The sequence below is a fragment of the Pezoporus occidentalis genome, unplaced genomic scaffold (assembly GCF_034315485.1).
Source record: "Pezoporus occidentalis ecotype Australia unplaced genomic scaffold, CSIRO_AGI_Poc_V1 ctg211, whole genome shotgun sequence".
Taxonomy (NCBI): domain Eukaryota; kingdom Metazoa; phylum Chordata; class Aves; order Psittaciformes; family Psittacidae; genus Pezoporus; species Pezoporus occidentalis.
The window spans coordinates 354,430-370,332 of NW_026913976.1; the positions used below are offsets into that span (position 1 = coordinate 354,430).

General features: G+C 42.0%; 1 long non-coding RNA gene across 1 annotated transcript; it reads right to left on the reverse strand.

Moving 5' to 3' along the window:
* Positions 1 to 11,475: 11,475 nt before the first annotated feature.
* LOC134164129 (uncharacterized) lies at positions 11,476 to 12,449 on the reverse strand. The gene is made up of 2 exons (XR_009965008.1): positions 12,004 to 12,449; positions 11,476 to 11,655 (listed from the first exon to the last, which is right to left on the reverse strand). It is a non-coding gene; the product is annotated as an uncharacterized LOC134164129 (long non-coding RNA).
* Positions 12,450 to 15,903: the final 3,454 nt, after the last annotated feature.

A 15,903-nucleotide genomic window follows, 5' to 3' on the forward strand; every position in this document is an offset into this window, starting at 1 on the left:
TCAGGCTACAGAGCAGGCATGTGCCAAATGAGCCTGCTGGAATTAAAATATGTCAGTTCACTATATAGACATGGGTAGGATTCAAGGCAGACCAAAATAACGCTGAAGTTATTAACACTAGCAATTGCTCTTTTTCTTCCTTTGTAAAATCGATAGGACTAACACAACAGTATCCCCACATCAGTGGGGTTTACCACAATTAAAGCACTAATGTCTGTAAGTGCTCATCTGCTGCGGAAATTATGTCTATTCTATGGCTAAATAATAACACATAGTAACTGCCCTGTACACTGACTAGCCATCCAGTGCCAGATGCTGGAGAGGACAAGAGATTGGTGCCAGACAAGGAGGGGTTTTGTTTCCTTGTGTAGTAATTTTTTCAGATCTGTCCTTTCCTGAGTCACGTCAGGCAAAGTTGAACCCAGTGATACATATGGAATTGAAAAGCTGTGGCCTTTGTCTCCATTTGTCTCAGGTTTGGCAGATTAATTTCACTAACCAACAGTACGTATATTCATTGGTGTTGTCTGCTGTTGACCATGGCAGTCAACCTGACTTCTTTATGCTCCTGTTTTGGAAACTTTCAAACAGGGATGAGGAAAGGAAGTTGACTCTCAATAAGCATTTTAAAAATCATTCCTGACACACCCCAAATAAACAGCAGAAAAATTATACTTTGCCTAAGTCTTCAAAGAGCTTTGATTTTGCTCCGATGTTATATGAAGGAACTTCATCATAACAGAAGTAGAATTAGTTTACATTCTTTCCTTTTTTTTTTTCCTAAGCCATTGGAAATATTAACACTGGCTCTGCCTGAGTAGCATTTAATGCCAATATTTCATCATTTGAGCCAAGTGTAATCCTTACTTTAAAAACAGGTTACAGCCTAAAATATGGCTTAGTGAAAGTGATATTGGGGTACTTTATGTTCACTCTTGTTTACCCCTCACAGAAAAGATAACGGTGGAGGAAATTTATTCTTATTTTTTTTAGCTGCTAGTGTTCTGGTATTAAAAATGCTGAAAATTCTACCAGAAGTAAACTAGAGAGATCAGTTAACAGCCTGATGAAGGCAACAAACAAGTACTAACTCATCTTCTTACAGCAGGAGTGGCGGGATGTCACTGAGAGAAGAAAACTTCTCAGTAGCATAATTTTCTTCTCATCATATCAAAACCTGCAAACACACATACCAAAACATCAAATTCTGTCAGTGCCATCCTCCCCAGTCAGCTGATGTTTAAAAGGATACCTTTCCATCAGCTTCAGAAGTGCTGCCTTTCACTTTTACCTGTAATCTTTCTTTTCCTGACAGAGGAAGTCAAGACAAGCAGCCTTCATCCTGTCTGCTGTTTGTTTCTGTATGCAAAGTACCTTGATAGCCATGTTAGGATTTTACCTGACTCCACAGTTTTACAAAGAAAAAGAGAACACGCAAGGCTTCAGATGACAGGACTGATCACTCACCGCCAAACTAAGAAGCAATGAAAAGATACGAGGCCTTTTTTCCTTTTACCACCGCCACACACACTCTTCCCCTGCAGAAAGCACACGAGACACAAACAGCCTCAGTGTAAGTGGGTTCAGGTAGAGGCTTTTATTTCATCAGTTGGTGAGATGAGGGCTACTTGCAAGTATTTGCAGATGGGCTGATCACCCCCAAAGATCATGGTAAAGAAGCAAAGAAAAAGGAAGTTAATGAAAATGAAAATGAAAATATTCGGTAGTGATGCTTCCTGAAATAACCTATTTACCTAAAAGAGCACTGATTAATATTTTTAAGCTAGCAGCAGCTAATTAAACAATTAAAGGTTGTGGATCTTGCCCTGAATATAGGGTCAGGTGCTGAAAGACTCTTTTGTAACTAAGGTAAACTCCTGTGGCTAGACAGCAAGCAAACTACATGCATGATCACAAGCCCTCAAAAAACAGTCCCACATAAAAGACTTTTAGAAAAGCAAAAATAACCTGGGGAGCCATTCAGTTTTCAAATCAAATGGGAACAAATTTTCTTGCTTTTGAACACTTTTTTCCCTGCCAATAGCAACAAGATGAAAACGAAAGGGCTCTTTAAACCAGTTATTTCAGATTTGCATAGTGCAGACCCACCATCCTAGGGGAGATCAAAAGCATGACTCCACACGATACTTCCTCCTCAAGGCAGCTGGAAAACAGAATGAGAAAAGCCAAGACCAAGTTACACAACTTGACAAAGAAAACTGAGGTCTTTTAAAATGACAGTCAGAAGGAGCCTATTTTGTCACTCAGTTTGGACGCAAGAGAGAAGAGAAAGAGAAGTGAACAACACCTGAACTCCTAAATGAATCAGTGCAATTACCCATGCCTTAGCACTCTGCTTAAAATGAGGACCTTGTAGGCAGATGCTGGGAAACATTCAACAAATACAAGTGTTGGGCTGGGATAACTGGGCACACTGCTGGTAAGAATGGAAAAGCAAGAAAAAGCAACTGTATTGGAAGGACTCACCTGTACACATGGGTGACAGCTACAGATGCCTTAGCACCCCATGACAGCAGGAATTAAGACTGTATAGGAAGTGATTTTTGGTTTGCATGAACAACTTCAAAGTATTTCCAATCTGAATAAGCTGTCAAAGGACCAAACTGCATTCATGCACTATAATTGTTACTAAAACATTTTCTATCTGAATCACCAAAACATTTCATTTTGGAAGTCATTTAGTACTTTAATGAGATCTTGAGAGTGCAGTCTTAAAAAAATGGGTATCTTGCTTACCTTTTCAAAAAGAAGTCATTTTGCATTTTAAAATAATATTTTATTTTGGCTTTTAAAATTGCATTTTGATTCAATTTTTCCTGTAAGTCAGGAACACTTGAAAGTGACTCAGCTCTTACAAGAACTTACGGGTTTTCCAGTGAGCCAGAACATTTAAACCAGGCCTGCTTTGAAGAGATGCTGTTCCCTCCCATCACCGTCATCCATACCACCCCTTTAACGAGACCATTCTCAGAGAAGAGGATATTCTCCTTTCTGCTTATGAAACATCCTACCAAAATAAAGGGTTCTAATACTAGCTGCTTCTAAAGAAGTACAGCCCTGCCTATCTCCAATTTGCTTATCTAAGCATGCCCTATGCTTTCTAGGACTATAAGCCCCAGTGGGGTAGGTACAGGCCTTCCTTATGTGCAGCTCACTGAACAGAGTTCTTTCTGCAGGGTCTTTTGTGCTGGACCTTGAAATCCTGTCCACTCTGCCCAAATGCTAATAACCCAATGCTGCTCTTTGGAGTTATCAGGGCTGTCCTTAAACAAAATCTCACTTCATTTTCCCTTTTTTTAGGCAGAAAGCCCGGAGCTAATTGGATGCATTCTCTCTTTATTTCAGTGACTAAATGTAGTGCTGATGCGTGCATATAATGTGGGAATCATGTTAATCACAGGCACACAGATTTCAAAGCCAAGAGTGCTGGTTGTGATGACCTAGTCTGATCCGCAGTACAACACCAGGCATAGAATTTCTGCCAGTGATTCCTGCCTCAAGCCCATGATTTTGCACCTCAGTTCCCATCTGTATAAACTGAGTTGCAGCTTCCAGACACAGGGTTTGTTATGCTTCTCTCTACTGCATAAAAGGTTTCTTTGTTCCCAGAAATCTTCTATCACACTAAAGTCTTGTGGGCTCTGACCAATCCACCTCTTCACCTTCTCTTTGCTAAAATGAATAGATTAAGCCTCTTACATCTCTACCTCCAAGGTAAGGTTTACAGGCTTTGAATTAGTCCATAGAAAGAGCATGTAGACCCACACTCAGTATCTCACAAAAATCTTGAAGATCGGAGGCTCCTGCAGTACAGGCTCTTCAAAGGCCACACAGTTAATCATTCAGAAGTTAGTCATTCAAGCCCTCCAGTTGGACCTACAGCCTTTGACTATTCCTTGAGCATGTGCATTTTTCAGTTCTGTCATCACCTGATATTTCACAGTTTATCCAATAGGATATCTCTGTGCACAAAGTAAGCTTTAAATGGATCTCAGCAGCTGCACATATCCAGAGCAAGAGCTCAGAAACTTCATACACACTCATAACAAACACAGAGTTTAAACCAAAAGCAGCAATCAGTAAGAAAGATTTAAGCAATTAGGGTCATGTGATCTTGGCTGTTCTGGTTTAGACTTGTAGACTTGTAGTTTGGTTTGTTACTGCCGCTTGGTCCTCTAAAAAGCAAGCTTGGCTGAAAGAGCTGCTCCCAGTACTTCCTATAACCCTGCTTGACCTGCCATACTTGTAGGCATGTCAAATGCCAGCTTCCCAAATGTGCTGTTCCTGTAGTTACTAGCAAAACCACATGTAATCCATGTCAAACTAGCCCTAATTTTCATGGTGAGATTCCCAGGTTTTGCAACAATCTGATGTTACAGAAATCTCAAGTAGTTCACAAATACTGAAAAGTACTAACGCTGTCAAGAGATTAATTACTGCAATTAATAAATAACGCAGAATCCCCTTTGCTCTAGTATCTTAGTATCTATCTTGAACAGATATATACTGATATATGCACACACAACTTCACTTTTTAAAATCCTCACACATAATTACATTGTAGAAGTTATTGATTTTAAGAGAACAAGTGAGATTTGGAAAGTTTTACAGAGATGCTTAAGAGCCAAGACCTTTAACATGTCTAAGACTCTAAGCGATCCATAAGAAGTGCATGGTATTACAGGGAAACCATCAACAAAACTGTTATCTAAATTGCTCTAAGAAAGCTAATGAGAATAAATTACAAGCATTTTTTTCAATGTTTTTAGGGTTTTTATGTGCCAATTTGAATCATGGTTTCCATATTTTTTTAATAAATTAAAAGGTTATTGATCCAAAACCCCTTTGCAATATGAAGCTGCTTTTATCTGTTTATATTTGCCATTTTTATATATGCAAAAACAGGAGCAGGAGGCAGAGGGAAGAGATTGACAAATGGAGCAAAAAAAGCAGTATGAAAATTTTTCACTTAAAAAAAATTCAAAAATTATTTTTTCAACATTTAAAAATTGCTGTTCTTTTTTTCATTTTATCACTGAAAATCCATCAGGTCTAAATACAGCAAAGCCATTCATTACTTGTTATTTTGGTCTATCTGCAGGCTCTGAAAATGTTTTAAGGTTATTTTCACAGACAGTAAGACTAGACATGTCTCTTTTTGTCTTTTATAAACGCTGGGAGTCTCAAGCCCTGTTCAGTGTTAATCAATGGTCTAAATTTTTGACATATATTTGGCACCATTAATATTTACTCAAAGTGTACCATTACTTTTTCCTTGCAAAAGTCTGAGACGCAGTCCATCGCCTGACTCCACACTGAGTGTGAGGTAATGCCTCTATCCATTGGTCAAGAAGAGACCTAGGAACCAGAGAGCTGGTTTTTCAGCAGAGTCGAGTCAGTGTTTTCATTTTCAACATGCTTTGCACTAAACATCACTAAAGCTCTTTCACTAATTCTGATCTTGTGATTTCTGCCATTGACAAGTAGAAGCAGAACCCAGCAGAGCAAAGTGATGTAGCATTAGGGTATTGTTTCAAAAGCAACATCTAACTGTGACGGCTGCTCCATTGTCTGGCTCTTTAAACCCAGCCTAGGATTTTCCTTATGGGACAGTGCTCCAGCAAAATAAATAAATGGGCTGCAGTCTAAACTCCAAAGCCTTCCATAAGATGTCATTGTGTTCCAGGCTCAGCAATAATAGGAGGGACATCACATTACAGCAGACATATCGTTCTGCAGTTTTGGAAAGCTCAAAGCTTGCCTTGTCTGCGATAACTTTGCACAGATACAAGATGGCTTGAGACAGCATGGTCTAAAATACAGCAGGGGAAAATGTCGTCAACATCCTACAGGCTAATTTAAATCCCAGTTTCTGCTTATTGCCTCATTGACTGCAAAGACTGAAAACAACATACTTGCATGACAGCTGGTAAGTACTTCAATGGTGGGGGAAACTCTAAGTGGAGGAGGAAGCGTCATAGAAGGGCTTGTACCTGTAGGGGACTCTAGAAAACAAAGAAAACAGAGTCCGTATGTCCAGGATGAAATGTGTTAAAAAGGGCTTAACTACCAAAAGGCACCTTCCCCACATTTTCTACACATCAGCCTCAGAACCAAACACTCCACCAAATCTTGACCATTGTACATACAAAATGGCATAACTCGGGCAGAAGCAGTTCAAGCCAAGAGGAACAGTCATCACTAACTACCAGATGCTCCCCCCTGACAATCTCTGTATAGGTCACTGGTCCAGACCCTCCATGACCTCCATATAACACCTACATACATTGAGGTATGGGGGCTGATATTTCCCTCATCTTCTTTACACCTTCTACCACTACCTCTGGCAGAAGTTGAATGAGATGAAGGCTTATATTAACTTTATCCTGTCCTGGAGATGAAGGTGGTGCCTGGAGGTCCTTCCCCTTACAGCAGGGAGGGCAGTGTGGTGGCCAGGAGTCAGGAGTAGACCTGAGCTGCTGCATTTGCCCACAGCCTCCCAGGGGTGGCACAATGTGGTTGTAACAAGGTGGACACAACACTGGAGCATGCACTGGCCGAGTCTCTGTGCTCTCTAATTTGCCACAATTCAACTCTCAGAAATGACCCTTAACTTCTGAATTGCCTCAGCTTGAGGATATTGGTTTTTTGAACAGGGAGGTTTTCCCAGAACTCAGCACACACCTCCCAGCTAGGCACTGCTCCCTTGAAGGGGCAATCACAGTGCCTGCTGGGCTAGAGCTCTCCCACAGGAGCTGCAAGCCCAGGACAGCCAGCATCCAGGACACTGGGAGGGTCATGGCCACAGTCCAAGGAGTGGGGAGCTGCCAGTGGGCCATGGGCTGGCTGCAGGCAGAGAGCAAGGAGGTCCTGGAGGGGGTTCCTGAGGGCTGCCAACTTGCCCACAGGAAACCTTAGTTGCATTTTCTGCTGGGTTGCATGATGATGTGTGGGCTGTAAATTTGGATGTCAGTGCTGGAGCAGCATGTGCTCCTCCTCATATACAGAGAGAACGGACTCAGCCCTTCTTCCTCATCAGGCACAGTAATGCCTCTGGAAAGTCAAGAGCAGGATGACTGTGGCTTGCTCAAAGGCAGAGTAGTAAAATAGGACACATGATATAAACTTGATTTCTGCTCCTTTTGACTCCAGCCTGTTTCAGGGTTGGGGACCGATCTCACACAGTCTTACAGAGTGCTGGTCCTGTCTCACTGGGCAGCTAACGTAGGTTAGCTGACACATGAGGTCTGGTTGCATTATATGTCTTTGGTCAATTCCTTTCAAAACAGCCTACACTACTTCAAAGACACAAAATCTAAAAAGTAGCACAGTGTATTCTTCCAAACTATGAGATCTTTATGGTGACTTGCTGCTTTCTGGTGAATACTTATATCAGATGTGTGCCTTGTGTAGCATTAGGTAAACAGCACGGCCACTTCAACTGAAACACACCATATCTTCCACATTGAGGTCCTTCCCTATCTTCCCTAGATTAAAGGTAATATTTCATCCAGCTCAATATGCCAAACATCCCGGTCTTGCTTTAATGCTTAACTGCAGCCACAGATAGAACTGAACTATTTGTGGAAGAGCAACTATTATTATTATTATTGTGTGTACTATTTCTCCTGTAGCATCCTTTGGGGTTCTAGTGACAGAAAAGAACCTTGCTATGATGGATGCCATGCAAAACCAGAGTTAAATGCTGAGCTTTCCTCCTCTAGAAACAAACAAACAAACAAACATATTCAAATTTGCTGTAACATAAACAGTCATAAAACAGGATCATTTGGGTCTACAGTCATCAAATGTTTTGATCTGAATGCCCCAATATGAAACAGCTCAAGAGGATGATACAGTAAACCACCTAAATTTGGGGGAGGGATAGGTGGGAGTTGGAGAAGATGAAAAGACAGATGCTTGCAAGCAGCAGAAACTAGTGAAGACTAAACAGAATTTGTATTGATGATGATACACAGAAGTGACTGTGGAAATGCAGTGAAATACTGGGATCCTGTTCCTCCAGTTTTCAACAATCCAGACCTCTCATGAACCTCCTAAGAGCAATAATTCTACAAGTCCCTAGGCAGCCATTGCTCAACTACCCTTAAAGCTGGAAAGAGTTTTGGATTCTTATCTTCTTTTATTACAGATCTAGCACAAGTCTTCGTTGCTGAACATAGGCTAATATCTTCTTGCCTTACCCCATCTTGACCTGTAGAACTGATCATTGTTCTATCTGTAACACCCTTAGAAGTGCCTGAAGACTATCATATTTCCCACCTCTGCTCCTGCCATGTTATCTTTCCTAGACTAAACAAAACCAATTCTCTCAGGCTCTATTCACAGTTCAAGTTTTCTAAGCCTCTTTATCACTCTTGTGCTCCAACAGTGCCTCTTTCATGTTCATCTACATCTTACTGACAGTGCAATACATCCAATAGAGAGGTTGTGGAATAGACTTACAAAGAAGGGAGAGCACTTGTACTGTAGGAAGTACTATAAATAGCAGCAGTAGAGTACTAGGAGTTATTTCATACTGCCAAAGATTGATTAGGTGAGACTGTTTTTTTTCCTACCTTTGTTTTCTTCTGGAATGGAAGTAGATGGAAGAGGCTGCAGCGGTGACGGTTTCATTGACTCATGCTTTCACAAAGAAATTAGCACTCTGGAAAGCAGCCAGTGACCTGTCAGTGGACAAGCTCGAGTGAAGGAACCTGCGGCTTATAAGCTTTAGTGGCACTTAAATGCTTTTGTCTGATGCTGATGATGAAGCAGCGTGATGATACCAGATCACTGGCACAAGTGCCCCTTCTAAAGCAAGGTGCATAGCAAAAAAGCATGTCCAACCTGTGCAAAGGAACACGGTGGAGAAGCTCTCCAAGCTGGTGTCTGCTGTGCCAACTCTGGAACAGGAGGCAGTACTGTTGTACCACACAACTTTGTAACAGAAAAACAAACAGAAACCCCTCCTCTGTCATGCCATCTTTTAGGTGCACAGAGGATGCTCCTTGTGCAGCTTTTCAGCCATATCTGGTCTAAGCCTGGTTTGTGTTTACTTGTAGCTGATAGGTTTGGAGAGTAGGGTGAATCAGAAAGGCTTCTTGCAGAACGGAGCCCCTGTGGCATGTTTATCAGCCAACCCAAAGCCCATCAAAATCCCTTTTTCTTCTGGGCTCCAAGATGAGTGTTTCGTTTACCAGTCTCACACAGTGGTGGACCTCAGCTACAGAATTAGCCTACTGCTCTCCCTGATACTCCCCTTCCAGAAAAATCACAGGGGTGCACCCAGCTCTTCCCCATTCTGCCATGGGAATTCACTGAGTCCCTCACTGGGGCATCTATTAGCATCAGCTTCCAGGAGCAAAGCCTCATTAGGGTTAGGGTTCTTCCACAGAAAGAAATCTTTCATAGAACAAGCTGGAAAAGTCCTGGAAATTGGGGAAGGAGGAGGGGAGAAAGGAAACAGTGTTTTTCCTCTAAGCCCTAAAGCAAAGTTTGAGACAGATTCTGTTTATTACTTGATTTTATTCAGCCTTTACTATGAGAAATAAGGAAGGGAAAAGCTACGATTGTCTGGAATAGGTTCAGATCCAAACTTTGCTGCTGAGAAAAGGAAAAATAGCCAGATCAGCCACATAAACAAACAGATAGCTAATTCCACCAATTCTTTACTTGGCCACATCACTCCTCACCTTGTACACCTCAATTGTGGCCTCACCCACTTCAGAGATTAGGCTGTGCTGCATCCCCGATACTCCCAGGAGCTCACAGACTGATTCTCTGCTCCCTTAATTCTTTAATCATTTTTACCAATGCCAAGAGTGAGTAGGAAAATAACAGGTCAAGAGCCTGAGCTTTAGCCAAAGGAAATCAGATAACTACCATCCATATTAGCAAGGGGCTCTTCCCTACTGCACACCACTTCATGGGATGAAATAGGGGGCAGAGAGCCCTGTGACTCTTCTCTAAGCCCACCTCAGTTTGTCTAGACATGTACTAGCACTTTCCTGAATGTCCCTTAACGTTATCTCTCAACAGCTTTTTTTCTCACTGACTCCTCTGCAGCTCCTGCCATCTCCAGCAGCATTTGTAAGAGGCCTTCTTGTACCTTCAGATCTTCACCCCACAAAAGACTCCTCAGGATTTCCTCCTCTGTGCATATGTGACACTGCTTTGATTTTACTGGGTGAGAATTCCAGAGCTATCATTTTTATGTGAGGGGGGGATTATCTGATACAACAGAGGCCTGCATGGTAAGCATCCCGTTGTGGCCCAGCCTCCACTGTTAACATAAATCCCTTAGAAGAGACTTTAAAAGAGAAGAGGAGCAGAGATTAACTTAAATCAGAACTTAAGTAATAATACCATCACAATATGTCTGTTCTTCTGGAATCTTGGTCTTAAGCATTTACAAATGGAAAATATGAGCATCCCTCTTGCATATTCTTTTTCCCAGTGCATTTTACCTGGCAGCTCAAAACCTTCTATCAGGAAGATAGCTGTAGATTTTCAGAGATCAGCTCAAAGCCTTCTGCTATAGCAATCATCTGCTGTTTGACCTACAGACAAACCAAAAGCCCTGGGAAGAACACCACCCTGGGTTTGAAGCTCCTTTAAAAAAACCAAGATCTGTGTGAGCACTATGAATATACATGTTACACCTAAAATACAGACAGGAGTTCAGGTCCTAACAGGAATTAAAACCCCAGCTGATACCATCCAGACACAACTGAAGTTCCAGCATGTACCCTCCTCACTGACCAAATGCAAGTCCAAGTTACAGCTCGGGTTAATGACGGGCCTTTCATTGAGGCTAGGGCTATAACACAGTAATTAACAGGTTAGACAGTCTGATGCATACACAGCTCTGGCAGTTCAGCTGGCCTGAGATAAGCAGGTGAGTGGTGGTAACGTCACCACCTGTCTGAGCCAGAAGGTGCCCCAGCCTAAAACCTAGGGAGGGATTGTAAGACTAAACTGAATTTGGTCTTCCTATACCACCCCATGCTCCTTACCCAGCTGGGGAACAAGTGTTTTCATGGGCATTTTTTGTGATCTGCAAGTTGAGAACATCTACATCTGCATTCATAACCTCTGAGTCAGCTTCAGGCACACATGGACCATGCACACACAGCCCACCCTGCTCTCCAGGGCTCTGGGATCACACATGCAATTCAGTCAGCCAAAACACATTGTGTTTATCTGCCTACATGAGCCAGTGCTCTGCTCCTGCCAACAGCCACTCTTGTTTGTTCTGTATCTGTCTGCTTTTCCTGGCACCCCATGTTGTAGCATCTAAGAGCCAGCAAGGCGCAAGTAGTTCAGGTGCCCAAAGAGCCAGTAGGTGGGTAATGGCTTTTGGTCAAGAGCCATGCTAAGACAGTGTTTAAAGGAAGGCTTGAAACTACAGAACTTCAAGTGTCCAGTCTCTAATTACAATGAATATAAATAAACTAAAAATCTCAAAAGGCAATATCCTTGGGCATTGCCAGAGTTCAGATCACACTGGGAGTTCAGGATTCACATTGTGACATATCCTAGGTGACAGGCTTTGCTTTTACTCACTTACTTTCCTCAGAAACGATCACTTGATGTTTTAGGGTAAACATCTGTCAGGAAACATATTATATCCTATAGAAACAGAAGGCGGAAACTAAGCTTTGTTCATGAAATGCTAAGAATGTATTTTTAATGACAGAGGCCTGGAGCAGTTTCCCATAGTTAGTTAGCAGGAGCATCTCAGGCTCTGGCAGACTGCTCAGTGCTCATAAATCTGCATGATTGTAAAGTGTTTCAGGGTCCCTTCAAAGGGACTGGACTAGAGGCAAATATAGCAGGATGCCCTCCATGTGGTAATCCCAGCCTCTGCATACCAGGAGGTACCAGAAATCTTAATGAGGAATCTACTCTCTGGAGACTTTTACTTCTAATCTACACTGAAGAGGAAGGAGGGGAGAGCAAATAAAGAAAAGTGCTCACGTTCTTTGACAGATCCAAAATGGACTTGCAGCTTCTTTGAAGTTCCCTCATTGCTGACCAACTGTGACCCAGTAGAAAAAAAGAAGTCAATATATTCTTCACTAGAAATAGGGCTAAGTTCCCAGGCAAATTTAAATACATCTCCACTGGTGTCACCCACACTTTCTTCAAGAGAGTCCCTCCAGTGCTGTATCAGGCAACATGGAAGGTAGGGTGTATTTTTCTGCCAGGGTATAGGACAGAGTCAGAGCTGGTATGTTCAAGATGCAGAGAGAGAGATCTGCTTCAGTAATATAGTCACCCTCAAACAGGCTCACAGCACTGGGAAGCTGTTTGAATAGGAGAGACAGCAGCAGCTGCCTGTACACCCAAAAGGGAAAGGTGAGCTTCATCTCCAGTAAGGTACCTCTGGGAAGAACTGCAGTTGTTCAGTGGGTTTGGTTTGTGGAAATCATAGAATCATAGAATTGTTAGGGTTGGAAAGGACCTTAAGATCATCTAGTTCCAACCCCCTGCCATGGGCAGGGACACCTCACACTAAATCATATCACCCAAGGCCTCGTCCAACCTGGTCTTGAACACTGCCAGGGATGGAGCATTCACAACCTCCCTGGGCAACCTATTCCAGTGCCTCACCACCCTAACAGGAAAGAATTTCCTCCTTATATCCAATCTAAACTTCCCCTGTTTGAGTTTTAACCCGTTACCCCTTGTCCTGTCACTACAGTCCCTAACGAAGAGTCCCTCCCCCATCCCTATAGGCCCCCTTCAGATACTGGAAGGCTGCTATGAGGTCTGCTTCCCATGAAGATGCAAACAGCCATATAGCAAATTTAAACCAATAGGTTTTCACTGGTTTACTTTTTCTTTCAAACCCTGGAGATGGTGTACAGAGGCCCTGATAAAACTCACTGCTCCACTGGTAGATGCCACAGCAGTAATTGAGAAACTTTTTGTTTGTTCAGGGTTTTTTTGCCCCTAGAGAAGAAGGCAGTACCAGTCATTGTCATTGCTGGCTATCCTTACAGCCCTCCAACACACCTCCTTTGCTTGCCTCCCACAAAGCCATGAAAACATTTTCTTATTCTCTGCTTGTGCTTTCAACAGATTGAAGATAAAATCGAGCAAACCAAGAATGATGAAAGAATAAGATGATTGAAACAATACTACTACAAGAGATAGCAGTACTTAGTAGCTCCTTCAAACCTTGTATCCAAGCATCTTAAGGCACTTCACACAGCCCCGACATTGTATGGTAAGTGCCATTTCCCTTTTCAAAGCAAGGGCCGCTAAGCCAGAGTGTGTAATGCAATCTGTTGACACCCAGATCTTTGCTTTAAACCAGAAATTGATCACTGTGGGAAAAAGATACCCCTGTCTGCATGTTAACACTGAGATAATTTAGTGTTCCAAAACAGGGATACTTCTATGAGAAATTTCATTTCCAAACTATTTAACACTTATTCGCGTTAAATTAGCTTTCACATATTTCTAGTATTAAAAGCACAAAGTGTTGGGTTTTTAACTTCCAGGTTATACACTTTACTCTTAAATACAAATTAAAACACATTCTATTCATCAGCTGTTATCGTTCATCCAGTGCTGGTCATAAGACCAGATGGTTTTGCTTTCTTGTTCTTGTGAGCTAACAAAACCTCTGTCTTTTGGGAATATGGTGCAGCACAGGGCAATCACAGTAATTTAAATATATTCAGTGAAATTCAAGAATGAAAAATCCTTATTCAAACCTTCTCTTGAAATAAACAGAGCAAAGCTTGCCGTTCAGCAAGGCCTTTTAGAACATACAAAAGAACATATGACTTTGATTCCATTCTAAAGTGTTTATTCAGAATACAGCCTGAGCACCAGAGCACACTAAAAGTCAAATGTTTTTATCTTTCATTCCTAAGAACTTGTCATAGTTCTGTCAGTGAAAGACCTTGGGACCATCCCATTGATTCAGCACACTGGAAAAGCTTCATATGAAGATCTATACCGGGTTAGACAATATGATCTACCTCTTTCTCCCTCCATTTCTGCTTTCACAAAATGAAAAAACTTCCGCTTTGTAGAGAGCTTTAAAAATTACAGAATTAAAAAAACAGATTGAAATGCAGTGAACCATCATCCAGATCATTTACCTGTATATATATTCTGATGCCAAAGGCAATGTTTACTGTAGATGCTTATCTTTCAGACAAAGGATTTATTTTTCAATCTTAGTTGAAGAAACTAATTGTCTAGTATATTGCATTTATACCAGATACAGACCTCAGAAACTGAACCTGAGCAACCCCAGTGAATCAGTGGCTTTAATTCTCATTATATTCATAATGGCAAGGCCCAGCTGGGAAAGGCAATCAGCTAACTTCTCACCAGCTGGCAACAATCAAGAACTAAGTGTGTGAAGTGAGTGAGTGCTTCACTTCAGACACTTGAATGAAGTAACGTTTTACAGTGCTAATGTAAATATAGTTCAATGGAGAGGATGCTGGCAGGAAGCCACAGCAAGGACATAAATTCATGATGCTGGAAGACCAGCTTGCTTGGCCTCCCGAAGTAGTTCACAAAGCAATCTCATATAAATAAACTTTTTACCCAGGTAGTAAACCAACAGAAAGGCTAGATTTTCTGTCAGATGTCATAATTTAACAGACGGCTCAGTTTCCTCCACAACTCACTCTTGTCCTGAAAAAGAGCAAGTAAACTAAAAGAGGTTCTCAGATATGTCTGAGTTGTTTCAGCTGGCCAGTTCAATTAAACAGAACACAAAGCAAACGAGAAGCTACTCCCTTCTTTCTCATTCTCACTTGCATCACTCAAGATGTTGATACTGTCCCAAATTAGGAGATTTGGGCTGTGAATATGTATCTTCAGTGGTTCCTCCAAAGAGAAAAAGCTCTCAAAATGTTCCTTCAAAGAGGAGCCACAGAATCGTCTTGGATTATCAGTTATCAGCATTCTGCAGCCTTCCCATTTGCCTCTTGCAATCTCTTCATAAATACGAAGCCTTATGAATGCTTGGGAATCCCTCTAGCACCTGGTTTGACTGACATAGGAAGAGCACTGAAGGTGGATGATGGCTGCAGGCATTTGTTCACACTGGCATCTGCAAAATGCAGGCATTTCTCACTGGCATCTGCAAATAGTCCAATGAAGGCAGTCTGAACCCAGTGAAAACACCACAGAGGTGTTTCACTTTTTTGCTCCTGGCAAATCAAGTCGCTGTATCTTCCATTGTCAGTAATGGGTTATGCCACAGATCCAGTGCTGACTCAGTGGAGGTCCTCACTGAGTTTACCTCACTGCTTGCAGGCTACTGTTGAACTCTGCCAGTTTCAAGAGATGTAGAGCTATCCCTTGCAAGCTTTCCATTTCCTTCTTCAATACCTGCTTCCAACAGCTTGAACCTGTGCAGTGGCTCATCACAAGTAGCTACTACATTTTTGTTCCCTCTCCTCCACAGTTCTGCTGATGTTTACAATTGGGGTATTTTTTTTAACATTATTTTAAACTTTGTTCTCTCCCAGGCCTTGAAATAAGCTGGAATCACAGGTTCCTCAAACCACTCTGCATTTAATTAGAGAATCGTTATCTCTGAAAAGCTATCTGTGGCCACCAAAGCTGCAGATTGTAACATAATGTACCTACAAATTCCTTATTCCTGTTCTGGTTCTCTCCTCTCTCATCTGAGGCCACAGAGCTCCATAGACATTGCCAGCACCCATCCCAGCATCTTACATATACCACAGCATTCCCTTGGGGAAAGCATTCCCTTGCACAACTGTCTGCACGATGTCCAGAAACCAGCGAAAACACAGAAAGTTGTTGCTGGACAGAGGACACTGGCAATGCAGCACACTATGCCTGCTCTGTAGGATGACACCTGCGATGCCTGAG